Consider the following 18,915-nt stretch of genomic DNA (forward strand, 5'->3'; position numbering starts at 1 on the left):
AAAAAAAAAAAAAAAAAAAAAAAAAAAGAATATAAACTCCAAAAGGCCCAAGGGCACCTGGATTGTCTGTTACCACGGACTTCAGCTTGTACTCAATAGAGTTTACTTAATACCTCCTACTCCCAAACAGTGACAGGACTCTCAGAGCAATTGCAGTTCCTGCCTGACCCAGGCCAGGGCCCGGTGCCTGCAGTCTCTTTCTCCTAACCAGGCGGCGCCCTCCCCATGTCATCCTTTCCTTCAGCTTCCTTCTCTCCGCCAAATCCGCAGCCTCCCGTAGACACCTCCCACACGTACTGCACCGCAGCCCACACACCTACCCATGCCAGGCTCATCTCCGAGTCTGCATCCTTTTCCCGTCATCTCACACGGTGACTGCTTTCTCCCCGCCTTAGCCCGCTTCCTCTCACCTGTCACTCCTCCTCCCCTGATGGCCCTTTTCATCTGTCCAGGTCCCGCCTGAGCCGCACACAAGGATGCAGAACCAAAATCTTGCATTTCTGACTCCTCAAGTGTACAGACTCAGACAAAGCCCAAACCCTCTTTCTTCCCTAGAAAGCAAAATGAACGAAGGCCCTTGGAGGTTCCAATTCCCAGACCAAGCCTCAAATCCTGTATATTCTGGTGATCAGGGCAAATTCCTCCATGCCAGCCAGTTTCCCTCACCATAGAGCAGAGGTCTTCCTTTGCCTTTGATGACTGTAACAATTAAATGACGTAGTGAGTCTCACACCGCAGGGAGCATCGAGCCGAGGCTGTCATCATCGCCGTGATGATTGCCATTGTCCTTATTTGCAGCCTGACTACTCTTGAGCTAGCTTGGAATGTCCTTTGTGGGAACCGGGGGAATGAGATGCGGGATGAGGGGGAAAACAACAACAACAAAAACGCAATGGCCCGGTGTGCAGCACTCTGAACGAGGCCACACCCAGCACACTGACCGGTCCCTGTGTCTGGGGACTTGTAAAGTATGCAATATGAAGGTGCAGCTGGAGGCGGGGCCGGGCGTCAGGCAGCCAGGGGCTGCCTGTCAGGATCGACCTTGCACTCAGCTGCGGAGAACCAAATCCATCTTGCACCAGTCGCAGTACACTTTTCCTGTGCCCTGTGGACGCCCTGCTTGCCAGGCAGCTGCCGTCTTGGCCAGTAGTGGCCAGTCTTCCCTCAGCCCACAAGTCACAAGTATGTCCACACAATGTGCACAGAGAGCACACTCCAGAGGTGTCAGGAATCGGCTGTGGGGCCCCGTGCCCTGTCCTGTGGGGCGAGGCCTAGGTGACTCTGACAGTGGCTCAGTGAAGAGAAAGGAATAAAACTGGAGAAAAGAAAGCCTACTAAAACCTCCCCCTACCTGCCTTGATCCGTACCTTGAGAGGGCCGTGAGAAAACAGACTTCACCAAGAGCGGTCTGAGCGGCCTGTGGCCCTGCTACCCCTCTCTCTGCTGACTGGCAGTACTTTTCTTTCTCCAGTAACTTCTGCTGTGTTTACTGATAGAGTTTTACTCACGAGCCTCCACTCCCACTCACGGAGGTGCCCTTTGCCTGTTTACGCTCACACAATGCCTGGGGAGGACAACTGAGTCCAACATCAAACTCACCCTTTTCCAAAAATTTAACTGTAACAAGAGGCCATGACATTCACACAAGAACAGGGAACAACCCCAAATGTCCAACAAGAGAAGGAAAACTAGATTGAGGGATGTTTATGCAATAAAATATTGGCAAAAACAAACGAACTGCTGCGGCCCATGTCAACACGGATGTCTCAAAAGCGTTATGTTGAGGGGAAGGAGGAGGAGCCACAGATGAACAAATACATCTGTGTCTTCACACCCATATGAAGTTCAAGAACAGGCTAAACTAGTTACGGTGTAGAAATTGGAATATCGGTTGCCTCTGGGTAGCCTCAGATGAGGATAGGATGCATTGACCTAGAGAAGAAGAAGAGAAGGGAGCTTTCTAGGTGAGGGATGTTCTGCTTGGACGGTGGTTTGAGGATGTATACATAATAGAATTCGCAGAGCTGAAATTTGAACTTGACCACGCTCCTGAACATAAACAAACCCCAAACAGAAATGGGAGGAGGGGCTCCACATTATTTCCCAGGTCCAGGCTTCAAGCCAGCTTCTTTGTCAGCGTCTTTAACTTTAAATCATGCAGCATGTGGTGACCCCATTGCCAGGGTCTCCTGTATTCCAAATGTCTGCACTTGAACGGGGCCTGCCTTACACGGTTTGCTGCAAAAAAGGAAGCTGAGAATAATTTAGAGTTTTGCTGAAGATGCAGTTGAGACATGTGGAATGGTTCCATATACATGAACACTTCTGGGTATTTTATTGCCTAATAAGGAGGCAGTTAGACATTTCTCAGCCTTGGAATTCCTGTCCAAGCAACACATCGGGACCAAGGAGGGTCTGTGTTATCAGTGGAGGAATCCTGTTTACAGCGGAAGGGTGCCCTGGAGCCCGCCTGGTAGTTGGGCCTTCAGAGTGACTCAGGTGATTGATGCCATGGTTTTAATGGCTAAGAAGCTGTCTGGGCTCCAGCTGGGGCTGAACCTCCAGAGCCTGAGTCCAGTGCCTCTGGGCCCGTTGGATTCCGTCCTGACCTTGCTACCCATTTCCACTTGCGAATGTTCACCTCTCCTCCCCCACCTGAACTCCCCCTGTTCTCCACAGTGCCCCTCCTTCCCAGGAACACACGGAGCCCTCACCCCTTCTGCTCTATCGGACACCACAACAGCCCTGGGAGCTTGGGCGGGAGCTGGCCCACACCAGGGACAAGGTCAGTGTGGACGGGTCAGGGAGGCACCAGAGAAGTCCACCCAGGTGGAGAGGGCAGAGCCAGGAGACTGCTGCATGGCTCCCTGACACTCATGCCCTCTGGCCCACCTCCCTAGATGGTGCAAATCCTCACCCACTTCCCCCAGAGGTCTCTGCTTGTTTTTGCCCAAACTCTCTTTGCCTCCTTGTATTTTTGCAGTGTCTCGAACTGTTTGCACTGATGCCAGTCCGTCCTATTATACCTGGGAGATTCTCAACTCTTTGGAAATCTGCTCCTGCCTTTGAGTTCCACATGGTACGTGGTTCAGGGCTGGGCTGATTGGGGGCTGATTTGGGGATGGGATGACTGATTGATTGATAGATTGAATGAGTGAATGGTTTGTGTCCTGCTGTTACTAATCTACTTTATGAGTCTTCTGGGCACATCTGCCTCCTGATGAAGTTTATTCTCGCCGCATTCATTAAGGATGAGCCCACTGCAGCAGTTCTAAATAATGTGAAGTGCCTGCTTTGGAAGCATCCTGGCTGAGCCCAGATCCCAAGCCTGAGAGATCCGGGTGGAAAATGTTAAGCGGCTCCCACAGAGCAAACACACTAGGGAGGCTCTGTGTAGTGACAAGTAAGTCATCAGCATTTGGGTGAAGGCAGGGACACGGGAGGAGTATGAGAAAGGCTTTTGCTTAACTATAAGGTCATTTTGCTTTCATCAATCTACGGACTGTTTTCATCCCCAGAATTAGATAATAAAATGTGTTGCCCAACTAAAAATACAGCAGTGAAATGTCTTTATCACACAAGCACGGCTTCCCAATGGTCAGTGAAGAGAGCTCAACTGATTTCTTCAGTAACTTTGTTTGGAATCTGGAATTTGTTCCCTACACTCATGGATGTCTTAAATTCAGAGTAAGCCCGGAACTCAGTGGTCCCTAGGCAGGCTGGCTTCCAGCCAGTTGGGGGGAGGCTGAAGAGCTTTGGGAGAGGAGGTGGAGAGGACCCCAAGGAGCAAGCAAGCCCTGTCCAGGAAAGTGGGGGGTGGGGTCCTGGAGGTGAGGGGCAGACGGCAGGAGGAGGAGGAGGAGGGAGGAAGAACTGGCTCTTGTCCTCATAGGACAACATTGCTGGTGACCTCTGCTCTCCTTAGATGGCGTGTGTCCAGGGCAGTGCTCACTTCCAGCTCACACAGCTCACTGGAGGCGCCACAACTGGCACACCTGTGTGACGAACCCTTGGTCAGGCTGCCAGGCGTATCCCTTGAGGGTGGACTACGGGGATATGATTTATCCTTTTTGCAAATTTGCTAGATGGAACCATTCAAATAATGCTTTTTAAAAACACTGTGTGCATGTGTGTGTGGCTGGGCGTGGAACCCAGGGCCTCACACATACTACCAAGTGCTCTACCACTAAGCTACAGCCCCAGTCCAAAAGGCTTTTTTATATCTGTGTATCTGGCCAGAACTCTGTGGAGTGGACAGAACCTTTTGGCTCACACTGCCCAAGAGGACACACTGGGCAGCTGTGCCTTCGGATGCACAAAAGTGGCCACTAGTCAGCCACAGCCCCCAAGGCTGCTGCTAGGCCATGGCTGCCCCTTTCCACAAAGGAGGTCCTGAGCAAGGAGGCTGCCCCAGGCTCACTGGACTCGTGGCGGTCCTGCCTTTCATCACTATGTCTTCTCATCACTGGGACTGGGACTCCAGTGGTCTCAGAATAGATGCTCACCAACAGGGCTGGCAGAAGCGGCCGTGGCATGGACGCAAACCCTGTGGACACCAGGTCTTCAGGGCTGGCCGCAGAGGCAGCTGCCTGTTCCGTGGGAAGAGATCCCAGAGATGAAACAAAGATGGCTTGTTTGGGCCAAAAGACCTGGAGAGGGAGGGTCTGGGATGAAGGGTGTCAGGTGTCACAGCTCTGAACACAGATCATCCCGCAGCTGAGGAAGTCCTGGTGGGGTCAGCGTTTGGTTGCTCAGCTGTGCTCAGGCAGGAGGGCCGGCTCCCCACCCTGGCTGAGCTGGGAGACTGTGCTGTGCTTGGCTCTGCAGCCTTGGGATGGGAAGCAAATGTGGAGGAGGTCAGGAGAGAGCCCTGTGCAGGGAGATGGGCTCTGTCTCCTCCTCCACCGCTCTCTCTTTCGCTCAAGAAAGAAACCAGGAAGAAGCATTCTGTTTTCCAACACTCACTGATCTTGCATTGGCTGGAAGAGGCCCAGGCACGAAGGCAGTGAAAGGCCGTGTGGACAGAGCCCACACTCTGGTCACTGTGCACACAGAAGAGACAGTGTGGGCCTTCCTGTGCTGTTACTGACCCTCGTGACTTCGCCTCCCTCAGCCTCAGCCCGTCATCCTGACTCAGAGTGGGAGTCTGGCCCATCTGAGCTCCGGCTCCACCTGGGTCCCACTCCTCTTGTCACCCTGTGGTCTGCTCAGATACCCCAACACACCCACCTCAAGGCCTCGCATCCCTCCTCCAGCAACACTCTTTGGCAGGATCTTCACGGGCAGCCACTGCCTGGGGCAGCAAGAGCAGTAGAATCCTAGTCCCAAGCCGGAGGTCCTGCCTCAACCCCCATCTGAAGGCCCATGTAGCCAGCACCTCTCAGGCACATCACCTTGCTGTCTTCTTTTCGTGACACTGACACATCTTGAATTTCCACATTCGCTTATGGTCTTCCTTTTTGTTTTCTGCCCCAGCCAGCTCTCCTGAAGTGTACCCTCCATGCCTGAAACATGACAATTGTTGAATTCTTTACTAAATGAAAGGTTATGCTGAGGGTAAAATTTATACGAGGTACCACAGAGGCTGTGTGCTTGTCAATAAATATCCCCCTAATTGTGGTTGTCAGTTGTCCTGATTCTTAAGTTTCCAGTTCTATTATGAGGCCCGGTTCTCTCACTGAGGCACGGCAGTTGCTGGCTCCTTGCCTAAGTCGGCCACGCCCCCAGTCACACTGCTCCTCCAGTGGGGCCCCTAGCTGGCCTCTGCTGCTCTCAGGCCCTGGGAGGCTGTGGGAGCTCCCAACCAAATAGCCAGTTCTGTGATGTGCACCCCGAAAGCTCTCAGTAGGGAGTAGATGCGAAGTAGAACGACTGTCAGAATGGTGCTGAAAGACTGGCTCTTGTGGATGTGGTTTTTATGGTATGGTAGCTGTGGTTAGCTATAGCCTAGCTTGGCTCAATTATCCTTCCCAGCGAGAACCCTGAAGGGCTTTGCATGTATGAAATACTTTAAAAATCACAAAAGGTGGCACTGTATTATTCTTGAACCAGTGTCTAATACCTCCTGGCCCAGAGCTCTGCAGGTGGAAGGGAGGCCCGAGCTTAGGCACAAGAGGTTGTAGCTCCCTAGAATCCAGTTTCAAATCTTACTCTGTGTTTGACCCTCGGGCAGCCCTCTCAGGGGCACCCCTTGGTCCTCCCTTGCCTGATGGTGACAGGAACTGAAAAGCATCACGATGATGACATAAGACAAACTTGGCAACTGTCTGGCTCAGACATCTCAGAAATGAGTTTCGCTTGCCTCCCTGGGTTAGCCTCTTATAGGAACAAAGGTGCCGCCCAGGGGAAAGGGGATCAGGAATGAGTGGCAGAGGAAGGAGGCAACGAGCACCAGCTGTGGCCTGTAGACCAGTTCCAGCAGCAAGGTGTATTGCGCGTTCAGGAAAAGTGGCCGTGACAATCCTGGAGGGGAAGAGTAAGCAGGTCAGAGCGCTGCGTGCATGAGGTGCAGCTGAGGCTCCGGCGCACTGGCCTGATTCTGCCTATAGACAGAAACACTCAGTGTCCCAGCTGCCACAAATGCTGGTGGTCCAGAGATGCAGGTGGGTCCTTTTCTGGGTACTGCCTTTGGCTCACTTACGATCAGGCTTTTCCCCAGGGACAGTGCGCACCCAGTGACTGATGAATGGCAGACACAAACTCTAGGAACACCCGCCTCGAGGCAGGACAACTCCAGGGGCAATCCTAGATCCAGAGTTTTCCACTCCACAGGACTCACTGGAGCCTCTGCAAAACTTCCTTTTTGGCTCTTTGCACATCTTGATGTTACAGGCGCTTCCTATTTTTCTGCATGTGACACACCAGCCCAGAATCTGTTGTTCGGGGAAATTGACTTTGATAACAGCTACCTGCTATTCATCTATGAATTCAGCATGAAATTATCCACCCACCCATCCCATCCAGCCCTCTATCCCAACAACCTTCCATTTATTCACTCACTCATCCATCCACGTCTATTCATCTTGCAGCCCATCTATTACAGTGTCCAACTATCTATCCATGCAATCTTTCAACCCTCTATCATAATAACTAACCATACGTGCAACTATATAAATATTTATCCATTCATCCATTGAAGCATCTGACATTCCATTTTTCCGTTTGTCCTTTCTTCTATCCTTCCATCCATCCAGCCAACCAACATCCAACCGGTAGACGTTTAACCTTTCCTATCTTCACCCACTCACCCATTCTACTTAATACAAATACGTATTTTTGTATCCACTGTGGACTCTACACTGTTCTGTGGATACAGTGGTAGATACAAGACACCCAGCCCTCCTGGAGCCTTTTCCTGGTGATAAATCCAACAAATATTCAGTGCCTATTTTATGCGCCCCCCCCCCATAAGACCACAGCCTGCAAAGGATTCCTAGCCTAGGAGAGGAGACAGTTGCAAAACAAGCAACTGACTCATACCTGGGATTGCTGAGTGTCAGAACCTCTAGGCGCATCGAGAAAGCCCCCTGACCTCCACTGGCAAGTTCAGGAAAGGTTTCCCGGGAGAAATGATATCCAACTTTGGAAGGGTGGGTGGGAGGGAGTCATGTAGAAAGAGCAGACCAACCAGGGGCATGGGCACTGATGCTCTGCCTAGAAGCAATAGTACCACACTGTGGAAGGGCCGTAAATACTCGCTGGATGACAGAGAAAGACAGAGACTGTAAAGCAATGTCTGGCACCAGGCCAAGGTCACATTTTTAATAGAGTGAAAGGATAATAGAAGACACAATAGTGTGTCTATCTGTAAAATGGGTGGTGGTGCCTGCTTCCTAGAGTTGCAATTAGAATTATAGCTCTTGAAACACTGGTGATCTGGCACTCGATAGTACTTCACATTATTGTTAATAATTATAATTATTAATAATCTATCAGGAATAACAAATGATACAGCCATCATCACCATCAATGATATCTCTTGTCGATGGCTTTATGATTTTCATAGTTGAAAGTCATTGCCCATGATGTTTTCCTGCACCCAGCTTTGTAAAAGGAATTTGCTCAGGGAACCATGAGGGGCCACATCAGCTTTTAATTTTTCTTTCCCTGTAGGACAGCATCTGAGAGAAGCCAGTGGCGCTCAGGCTGGAGGAGTCACGAGCTTCCGGGAGGACCTGCCATGTGCTGGCCTCACGTTGCTGAGCAAGTCGTCTTCGGGGACTGAAGGACAGCAGGGCCACCTGACAGGAAGCAGGCCCCGGTGCTGCTTCAGGAGTGGAACATCCTACGCTCCCTTCATCATGCTGCTGTGCCCGTCACCCATGAATTCTGCTGAAACCTTCTGGGAAATTGTTTATATTTTCAGCTGAATGACCCTCTTGGGGTAATGAGTTTCCATAACAACTAATGGGTGGCCAGCATGCTTCTGCCCTAGACTGGGTCTCTGTGCCCTGATTCGCATCAACAGAGGCTGATGGCCCCTTGAGTGGTTCCTGTTTACCATCTCTGGCATAATGGGTGCAGGTGGGCAGGAGCACGGGGCATGACCCCAGAGAACCAGCTGCCCCACCACGTGCCAGCCTGCAGCAGAGTGGAGGCAGCACCTGGGCCCTGGCTTTGCCTCTGTACCCTCTGACGGGACTTGTCCCACCTGGGGGAGATGGGAGCATCCGGAAGCAAGCAGGAAACTTACAGAAAGGGTTTCTGGACCAAAGGGAATTGCCCAGCCCCATGGTCACTCCTGCAGCCAAATAAAGGGACCAGCTGAAGCAGAAGCCAACAAAACCACAGATCGAAGGGTGTTTACTCTGCCCGGGGACCCTCACGGTGAGCAAAGAAAAGGGCAGCAGCTCCAGGGGCAGGAAAGGCCAGGGTCCGTGTCCAGGACTGAGCCCAGGGACTCCCGTGGGAGGGGAAAAGGATGGTAAAGTATTTAAATATGCTGAGACAGGACGGCAGGCAGCTCAAAGGAGTGCATCCAGGAGCCTGGGAAGCGCCAGGCAGACTTCCACGCCCTCCACTTCACATCGGTGGCTCCAACCCCTGCTGCCTGCCTGGAGAATGTGTGTAGTGCGTAGCCTCAGCCGGAAGGTTCCACCGCGGCCCCGGCCCTGCGCCCCACCGCAGGGCTCGGCCACTGACAAGGCCAGGGCCGACTCCCAGAGCCCAGTGTGACACAGGGCCCTGCGGCAGCAGCTACCTTCTTCTTAGCTCTGAGGCTGCCTGAAGGTGCCCTCAGTGAGGGGGCAGCCAAGACCCCACTGCTAGCTATGGGGGGAGGCACTGTGCTGTGATCACCCTGTTTGTAAAATGAGGATCCCGAGAGAGCAGAACCCCAATTCGTGAAATACCATGGCTGAGACAGGCCAGAGAGGAGCAGCCAGCAAACAGAAAGACAACAAAACCCAGACCCGGAAAAGGGCTGTGAGGGGACTCACATGAGTGGTGCTATGGTGAAGGAGAGCAGGGCATGGGGAAGTCAAAGCTGGGCCGAGAACCAGGGGCTGTCAGTGGTCCCGTAAGAGTATCGGGCAGAGGAAATAGCATGGGCAAAGGCCCTGGGGTGGGTGCTAATTTGGAAGGTACCACTGGCTGGAATGTGGCTTTGTAGAGTGGCTCAGGGGGGGCCTTGAGGCCCAAGTCCTAATGCTGGGTTCCCAAATGAGTGTAGTGCAAGCCACTGGGCATTAAGAGCAGGAAGGGCAATTTCAAGTCCTGCCCCTGCCCCCGCACTTAATAGCAGGTGCGAAGGCTGAGGGAGAGGACCCTGAGGAGTCTGAACGGGCCACTCTGGCAGAACTGGGCTCTGCGAGGTTCTGGAGAGCTGATGTTCAGCCAAAGACAAGCCTGGAGCCTGGAAATGGAGTGAGCTGGCCAAGTCCCTAGGACCCCACCAGGGCTGCCAAGGACTTGCCATTTCCCTGGCATAAAGGCCGAGCTCAGCAAACAAAGGTGAGGGGAGGCGGAAGACTTTCTGTGCCTGTCTTAATTGTGCCGAAGTGGAACAGAAGGAAGAGGTGGGTAAGGATGGCGGGGAGTCAATGAGCAGCCTAAACTGGGCTTCTAAAAGGAACACCAATCTGTACTCTTCTCAGGAAGAGGGCTGCATGTGGCCTGAATTAGTCTTCTGGGCGATTTGGTTTTGCCTTCAAATCAGAAAATCGTAGTTATTATGGCCCTGGGATTGATGGGCACAGTGGCAGCTACAGGCCCACACCTTGGCCTCGTCTGCCGGAAATCTGAGTGGAGCGAGGTCTCGGCCCCCACAACCACCATGGCACCACTGGGGAGGAGCAGTGGCCAGGAGGGGTTGGCAGAGAGGGCAGAGAGGGCAGAGGGCTGAGTCCCAGCAGCGGGGCGACTGCGCATGGCCAGGACTCGGCACAGCAGACACTACTGCGGCAGAGACAGGTGCCCCGGGGCTGCTCAGGAGCCCTGCAGCCCTGCCCAGACACAGCGTGCAGAAACTCAGGCCATGAGGACCTACTGGTCACCCACAGGCTTTGTCCTTGGTCCCCTAAGCCTTGCAGATGGCCCCTGATTCACGATCACCAGAAATGTTAGAGATTTTTTAAAATTTGGCTGGGGGTAACAACTCCTACGGCCACCTAGCGGGAGGGGGATGGTGCCACCCCCTTCCCCAGAGCCTGCAGAACACTGCCTCTCTACCCTCACCCTAACTTACCCTGCCTCCCAAGCCCAAATCACCGACTGTTTTCTTCATTATTTACTCTAGTTCCGTGGCCTTTTAAGTCACCAACAGCTCCAAGAACAAAACCAAGTCCCTAACATGCTTTAGTCTTGTGATTTGTTGAGTTGAAGTCATCAGATGCTAATAGCTGCTGGTGTCCCCAGGTGCCCTGTGCCCTGCCCTGCACCTCGCTTCGGTCCCTGGAAGTGGGGGCCCCTGACCATGGCCAGCCCTGCTCAGGCAGCTGTGGGCTCTCTGCCCATGCCACCCTACTGGAAGTATGCATGATGCTGCCCTCCCAGCATCCCCCCATTGGCCAATTTTATCAAGGCCCACTTGAGCAGGGAAGGAATTTGTGAATAAAATGTTTAGAAGAGAAAAATGAGCAAGAAGACATTTTTGCCACTGGTCCTGCTGTGGTTTTACCAAGAACTAAGTTCACGCACAAGTCAAGTCTTCCCTGTTAGCACTGTGCTCAGTTCTGGGAAGCAGCGAGGGCAGGTGGGGTGTGACCGCAGTGCGACTGTACCATCTACAGCAGGGCCCCTGAGCCTTTCTCATTCACTGTCCTCGACTGTGGCAAGGGTTTGCAGCAGCCAAGCCACAGAGCACTCTGCCCACACAGAGGCAGAGGCATGGAAAGGGGTGACACTCGAATAAAGCGCCTGATGCCATGCTCTCCTCACCTAGGATGTCACCAGGAGGGGGAGGCGTAAAGGATGCATGATGCTCCTCTCACTGTTTCTGAAACATCCTGCCATAATTTCAACTTAAAAAATGTCGGGGCCTTTCAAAGGCATGCTAACAGCACCCATTTCCTAAGGTTTTTAGAAGGGATTTCAGAGAGTGAAGTCCACGGTGAGAGCCCAGTGCTGAGGGCCAAGCCTGGCATCCCTGTGCGCTTAACAGATGGGCTGTATTTTTGACCCATCCATCAGTTTAAGATGTGAGAACACCTCTCCTCATTAGAAGCATTCAGAAAGTCTGAGTGGTGTTTGTAGCCTGACTGTTGGGCTTGGCAGAAGCGAAACTTTTCCTTTCTGTGCCAGTTCATTTATTCTCAAGGTTAATTGTTGCTAATTGCACTGCATGATTGCCAGCACAAGTGTCAACACCAGCCCAATTAGACAAGGACTGGTGGTTGGTTCCGTTAGGTGGGCTGGAAGCAGACCCCACCGGCAGAGAAACGAGACTAATGAAGTCTTAGTGGGGCTGGGGCTCCAGTCCTGGGCGGCACTGAGCTCGTGGGTTCCTTGTTTCCAGCCCCTTAGGAACGCAGCCTTCCTCCCACGTCTTCCCTGTGCAAAGCAGCGCCTTCCTGGACTCCAGTGAGGCTCTGGCTCTCCCTCAGCCCTCGAGGGCAACAGGCAGCCTCCACTGGCAGAAGCGACAGCCCTGCCCTGCATTCACGGTCATGGGCAGGAAGTTTCTTCACACATCCTGGGTATCACGGACAAAATCCAGCCCCGACTCGACCTCAGATCCCACTACTGCTATGTGACCTGGTGCGCGGTTCTTTACTTCGCTGAGGGGCCATCTACAGACTGCTGATTAAAACCCCTGTTTCGGGGGCAGCTTGGTGAGGGGGACTGTGAAAGATTCAAAACGTGCTTTACCTAAACATGTGCATTCTAAGGACCGGAGGTGTCAGCGCCTGGCATGGACTCGGAGGGCCCTGGCTTTTATGCAGGAGGGGGACACTGCCCAGCTGTTTCATGATCCTTTACCTTTTATCCCTTTTTCCTTGACGCACCTACATCCCAGATTAGGAACACAGACCGGCCCAGTGCTGCAGGCAGATAGAAATAGAAGCAGACGATTGCATATCAAATACCCTCAATACTATGGAGAAAGGAGCATTTCACTCCTTGGAATTATAATCACAATTTTAAAAACAACTTCTGGGGATGGCCAGATGAACTTCCTGCTGCGTCTCTCTCCCACTGAGGCTGGAGGCTGCTCAAAGGGAGAGAAAGCCAGCACATCACTTTGTGTCATTAGGGCAGCCGGGGAAGGTGAAGAAACTGGTGCAGCCATTTCGGCTATTAAAGCAGGAGGAGTCCCTGATTGTGCTTACAGTGGGGAGTTGGCAAGGGGAAGGCAACTCCATTAAACAAAAGGCAAGACACAGTAGAAGTTTGGAAGGAGGGTCGATGGATAAAATGCTGCTTCCAAAGACAATTCTGTCCCCCACCCGGAGGCTGCAGAGGAGCCACATCCAGCATGAGCTTTACAGCCCCAGGCGGGGCCTCCTCTGGGTAATAAAGTACGCTCTCTAATCAGCATTGGCGTGGTCTGCAGGTCTGCAGCATGGATGCCCATTTAGCAAAATCACTGAGTAGTGGAAAACGCAATTGAGTTGCATAATGAGGCCGAGTAATTGGATGGACTGGGCAGCATGTCCAGCTGAGTATACTTAGTCTGGCATATTAATTAAAAACTTGACACTTCAAGCGCCGTCCAAAGTACCCCATTAATTATTCCTTAAATCCAAAGGTCAGATGTATTGGATGAATTCCAAGACGATGATAAAATTGCTCAACTCTGGAGCCACTGTGACCAGAGTTTCTTTTGCACCGAGGCCCTGGACTTACCTGGAGCTTTAGCGGAGGAGGAACAGCAGCCTTCTCTCCCCCGTGTACTGCACCCTGCACCCGGGCCACGGCTTGGTCCTGAGCATGCACAGGGCCCACGCCAGGTCTGTGCAGCACCGCTCCGTGAGATCTGCAGGCACAGGCGACTCGAGCAGTTTCCCCTAAGTCAGGAAGTAGCAGGTGAGCATTCAGACCCAGGCCTTGGGACTCAACAGCATAGCAAGGTTCTCACTTTATTAAAAGAAATTTTGTGCTTACAGCGGAAAACAGGAGAAGTGGCAAAGCCCCTCTGTGATCTAGCAAGCTGTGTGATCCTAAGCAAGATCACCTGTCAGTAAGTGGAGACAACACCACATCTCTGGGACTTAAAACTCCAGAGAGGAGCGGGACAGTGGGCAGAGGCAGCCTTGCCCACAGCAGGCTTCTTCCTCAGGACCCCTGCATGGCACCAGGAGCAGCATTGACCTGGGCATCGCTGTGAGGCTTCCCAGAGAGTCCACCTAGCTCACATCCTGAGATGGCAGCATGCTTTTCCCGACCTCTGCGTCCTGGTGCCGGGAGGTGCGCTCAGGAAGTCTGAAGCTAGACCGGGAAGGAAGCTCGGCCCACTTCCTTCCACAGGTGAGCAGAGAGGCACAGAAACTGGATTCGTCACCTACTCAGCCAACTCCGAGGCCTTAGTGCCCTCCAGCTCTGTGCCTCCTGGCCTGGGGTTGCTGGAGAGAAGTGGGCACAGACTTCAGGCAAAATCCTGAGATGGCGCCAGGTGACGAGGGCCAGCTGCCTCCTGGGAAGAACGCACAGTGATGGTGTCCATCGGCATTAGCCCGGCTGCACCCTCCCGGGGTCAACGAGTCCGCTCCCAGGAATTCACCCTAACATGCAAAGATCTTAGCAGAGCTTAGCGGAGCAAAATGTTTGCAGCCCCTCACACCCAGCTTCTAAAGCAGAGTTCACGACACACAGCTATCAAGGGTGCTGATCTGTGGCATGTGTCACACGGCACAACGCTCTGGACACCCCCTGGTGTGAACCGAGTGAGCGCCTCACGGGAGCTGTGGAAAGATGTCAAGCACATCCACCCAGGAAAAAAGCGAATCCACATCGGCACCCACAGAGGAACATAAGACACATACATCGCTGTGTGCAGATGGGGAGACTTCTGGAAAATGTAATGTTGGGGTGAAGAGGGTAGGACAAACTTTCTTTCTATTGTGCCTCTTTCAGTTGTGAGTAATTTATTTTTGTACTATCATGAGCACGTATATTTAAAACTAAAAAGTGTTTGGATTTCAAAACTTCCAGGGTCAGGTCTAAAGCTTTTGGGTGAGATGAAATTCCTTCTCTCTTCTAGAACAGGCCCTCCAGCCTCACCTCGGGGCTCTGAGAACCACAGGAAGCCAAATTCCGAGGCTGACAAATGCCCATCCGTGAGCAGCCTGGCACTCGAGCCTGTGACAGCACAACTATTCATTTAACTGATGGTCGCTGTCTTCATTCAAACGATACGCCCCTGTTAAAAACGAATCCCCATCGATTCTGTCACCGTGACAAAGTGCACCTGTGTTTATCCTTCTGCTGCCAAGGCCCAGGGTTCAATATTTTGCTCATTAATTTATAACACCTTTTTAAAACTGGCGGCTTAGGGAGGGAATCAAGAGGCCGGCCGCTTTCCCAGGCATGCAGCCTTCCCGACTGTGCTGGAAGCGGGTGGAGACAGCCTCCGGGCCTTGCTACACTGCCAGGCCATCCCTGCCCAGCCCTGCAGCTCTAGAAGGGACCACCCTAAGTTGCCCGAGCTTCCGGCCGCCTGGTCCCTGTCACACTCACCTGCCCTGGCCTTCAGGGGTCTTTCAGTTCCCAGCTTTGATCCTTAACAAAGTCTGTGTGGGTCTCTGTCAGTTCTGTTTCCGTGAGGATCTTCCGTGGCTTTCTTGTCCACGAGCTCGTGGCCCCGGCATGTCCGCTCAGTCTTTCGTGCACTCCTGCGTCCATCCATCCGCTCACTCATTATCACGTTAATCGCTGACCAGCCAGAAGCTCCCACCGATGACCTCACCCCGCTGCTCTAGCGTATCCCGGATGTGGCCTTGGGGGAGTGCCGGGGGGGAGGTGTCCCATCCCGAGGCCCAGCGCTGTGCCATATCACAGCCTCCATGTTTTTCACAGAGCAACCCAAGCCCACCTCAGGATCCCACAGGGCACCGACAGTGACCCCCCCCCAGCAAACACCTGGCCCTCTGCGGGCGTCTTCAGCCGGGTGCCTGTGAGCAGGGGAGACAGGGAGGGGTGGGGGAGAGAAGCCGAGTGGAGAGGGAGAGAGGCAGTGGGGCAGGGGCGGAGGGAGAGGAAGAGGCCCAGCGGGTGGGAGAAGGGCTGCATCCGCCATGCACACAATGGTAAGCTGGGAAGAGGAAGCCAGCCTGGCCCCCACTTCCCCAGTGGTCAAGTGGGCCTGGAGCTGGGGGTCGGCGAGGCCGTGGCCGCATTTCCCTCCTGCCTTCCCAGATCCCAGCAGTTACCTGGCAAAAGTTCCTGTGCTTCTCTGGGGCCATCTCAAGCCCTGCAGCTGGCAGATAACAGCCGTGACAATGGGAGCCCTCGGAGCTTCTGTCCTTTCTCCCCATGTGCACTATTAATCATGACGCAGAGGACACTAAGGGCCCCTGTGGGGGAGGCCGCATGGCCACGTCCATTTTTCACACGCACCGAGGTTCCATCTGCTGAGCGGCCCCAACCAAAGGTCATGCACTGAGCAGTGGCAGAGCCGGGGTCCCACAGCCTGGACAGCACTTAACGTTCTCTTGCTTCTACTTTGGATCCCTCTGAGGTACCAGCACAGGGCTCTCTGGACCCTGGAGACCTAAAGGCAACAGCAGACACAGGAGCACATGGGACAGAGCGTGGCCTTCGCCTCAGGAAGGGCTGTGAGGAAGCCACTCCAGACCAGAGGGGCTGGCCTGGCTCTCTCAGGCCTACCATCGCCGTGGGCTCAGAAGTGGCAAGAGCCAGGCCCAGACTGGGTATCCAGGCCCCAACTTCATTAGGTATTGTATGTTGGTACAGCTATTCTGAACTGGGGAGAGGACGAGCTTTTACCACAGAGGGTATAGATCCGATTTTGCTTTTTAATTTTAAAAGTTTCCACTCATTCTAAAAAGCAAAGCCAAAGTCTAAAGCGGGGATATTTAGGCTGAAGCAGGAAGGAGTGTCGGGGGTATCCTGGGCTCTCAAGCAAAAGGAGGACAGGGAGGAGCTGCAGCTGGGCCCCAGCTGGGCTGTGATACAGGGGCGGTGACAGCAGAGGGACACAGCCCTGCACGGTTAGAGTAAGGCTGGGCTTGGCCTGGGGTCCACATCCCAGCCTTGCGGCCTAGGTAAGTATCAGAGACCTGGTTCCTTGTCCAGCAGGTGAGGACATGGCCAGGACCCCTTGAGGAGACTCAGGGCCCTCAGAGCACAGGAAAGCAAGGGCTGAAGAAGGCAGGCATCTCCTCAGAAGCTTCCATCCATGCTGGGCCATCTGCATCCAGGCCTTGTGGGTCACCGGAAGGGAGCAGAGGGCTCTGACTGCCGTACTGCAGTAAGTCCGTTCAGTAAGTCAGGCCACGGTTGCTGGGCCATCATGGGCAACACAGAGCAAGGCAACCCTTAAGCTCCAGGCCGACAGGTGTCCCGCACAGCCAGTGAGCCACTGTCAGAGGGATAAGAACACCCATGGAAATGAATCCACCTCACATGCCCATCTGCCAGCCAATGCATCTTGAGCTTCCCTTAGGGCTGCCGAGAGCCAAGCAGGTGTCCACGTGCAGGAGCGATCCATCTGCTTGGACCCCCACGACCACACTGGTCCTCACCCAGGTGCTGTTGCCCCACCTACAAGATCAGGCCGCTACAAACCCCTGGCACTCCCTCCTGGCCTGTGCACCCCTCAGTGAGAAGCGTGTGGTCTCCCCTTCCCCGTTCCCCTCTGTCTCCCCCAAATTGCCCTTTGAACCTCTTTTCCTGCCCCTCCAGGTACACAGCTGTAAATCTTTAAATGCCTGTGATCAGATGGGGACAGCAGCAGGCAGGCAAGAAGTTTTCAGAAGGCAGCACCTGGCCCTGAGTGCCGTCCATTGCTGCCACGTGGAGCTGCAGGGCCAATTACCCCGTTCTTCAAGAGGAGATGGACGGGGGAGCTCTGAAGGTGACTTTCCACTGGGCACCTGCAGCACATCTGCCCAGAGCTGAGGACAGAGCCCCAGTGAGCTGCCAAGACTGGGCAGGGAGAAAGCAATGAGGAAACCAGGTTAAGTGACTTCACAGAAATGACCTATCCAGCTGCCAGCCGCAAGAGCAGCAGAGGGGCAGGCGAGGGTAAGGCACGGGGTCCCGGGGCCTCTTAACTGTCTATCCCTGGATGAACCAAGAGTGACCCAGACAGGTAGCGTGACTTGTGCTCCTAAAAGGCTGGAGAAAGGAGTCTCGCCACCAAGTGAGGTTCCATCAGCTCTGCCATCTTCTCCGGGGAGCAAATTGTCAAAGATTCAGGTTAATTCCAGTGGTGCCAGCCCCAGATCTCTTTGCTGGTTTCAGGTGGGGATTAGGTGGATAAACAGCTCCCACCTGAAGAGGAAGGCAATGGTGTCTGCATTCTGCAGATGAAAGATTTCCAGATAGGCCCCCTCCTTGTGACTGCCATGTTCCATTAGGTAAAGCAAGTTTAAACCATTCCGAGGCCTCAGATTGTGAATCGTTGCCACAGTTTCAGAGCAAGACAAGGCTGTTTTTCTTGTTTGTTCCTTTTTCCTCTTACACAGAGTCAACCATTTGACACCTCACCTACCTGCTCTCAGGATGGGTCTCAACCCCTCCTGGACTCAAGTAGCTTGCTACTGGCCTCATTCAAGAAGGGCAGAGATGCAGGCCTTTACTTGGTCAGCTTTTCTCACCAAGACTAGCTAAGGACTTCCTTGAGGTCTCACTGTTGTATTCCCCAGGGGTGCATACAAAGCCCTCATCCTGGAGATGTTTGATGATGGGTGGATGGATGGGTGGGTAAGTGGATGATGCTCTAAGAGGAAGAAAGGAAGGAAGGATGGATGGATGGGAGAAAGAAGGGAGTAAGAGAAATGGATGGTGGAAGGAAGGAGGAAAAATGAGAGGAACGATGGGTGAGTGCATGGACTGGTAGATAGGACATTTACAGACGTAAGGGTGACATTAAAGCACCAAATTGCAGTGTGCAAATTCTTCACCTGCATAATAAAAGTAGCACTAATAGCCATGAGTTGGGGATGAATACACCTCCGCTGAACAAATGAGAAGCCGAGGCTGGCAGATGAAGCCAAGTTCCCAAAGAGACTGGCCCTGGATCCCACATCCTCACCCATCCATGGGCCAATGAATCCCTGTCCCACAAAGCCCAAGTCTATTCCAGGAGTCAGACGGGCACTGAAGACATAAGGGCAGGGCTACTTCATCCACTAGCTACTGCTGGGTCTCATTACACAGGAGCAGAGAGAGGGTAGAAGAACAGACTTCATGCGCCAGGGGTGGAGAGGACCAGGATGACTCCTGGATTCATGGTGATTATTGACTTTGCTTTGATTGGCTCAGCATTGTTGAGATAGCTGGGAACAGTGTCCC

The 18,915-nt window shown here is 53.3% G+C and overlaps 2 long non-coding RNA genes across 3 annotated transcripts; one reads left to right on the forward strand and one right to left on the reverse strand.

Moving 5' to 3' along the window:
* Positions 1-1,452: 1,452 nt before the first annotated feature.
* On the reverse strand, positions 1,453-15,242 carry LOC117287249. Its single transcript, XR_004518482.1, has 4 exons — positions 15,115-15,242; positions 13,285-13,445; positions 5,230-5,504; positions 1,453-1,932 (listed from the first exon to the last, which is right to left on the reverse strand). It is a non-coding gene; the product is annotated as an uncharacterized LOC117287249 (long non-coding RNA).
* Positions 15,243-15,505: 263 nt separating this feature from the next.
* LOC104865300 lies at positions 15,506-18,017 on the forward strand. 2 transcript variants are annotated; one of them, XR_004518481.1, is made up of 4 exons: positions 15,506-15,550; positions 16,115-16,331; positions 16,693-16,867; positions 17,302-18,017. It is a non-coding gene; the product is annotated as an uncharacterized LOC104865300 (long non-coding RNA). The 2 variants fall into 2 exon arrangements; XR_781092.2 differs by having other exon boundaries at positions 16,696-16,867.
* Positions 18,018-18,915: the final 898 nt, after the last annotated feature.

The sequence above is a fragment of the Fukomys damarensis genome, unplaced genomic scaffold, assembly GCF_012274545.1.
Source record: "Fukomys damarensis isolate Sample0158 unplaced genomic scaffold, DMR_v1.0_HiC HiC_scaffold_22, whole genome shotgun sequence".
Lineage (NCBI taxonomy): Eukaryota > Metazoa > Chordata > Mammalia > Rodentia > Bathyergidae > Fukomys > Fukomys damarensis.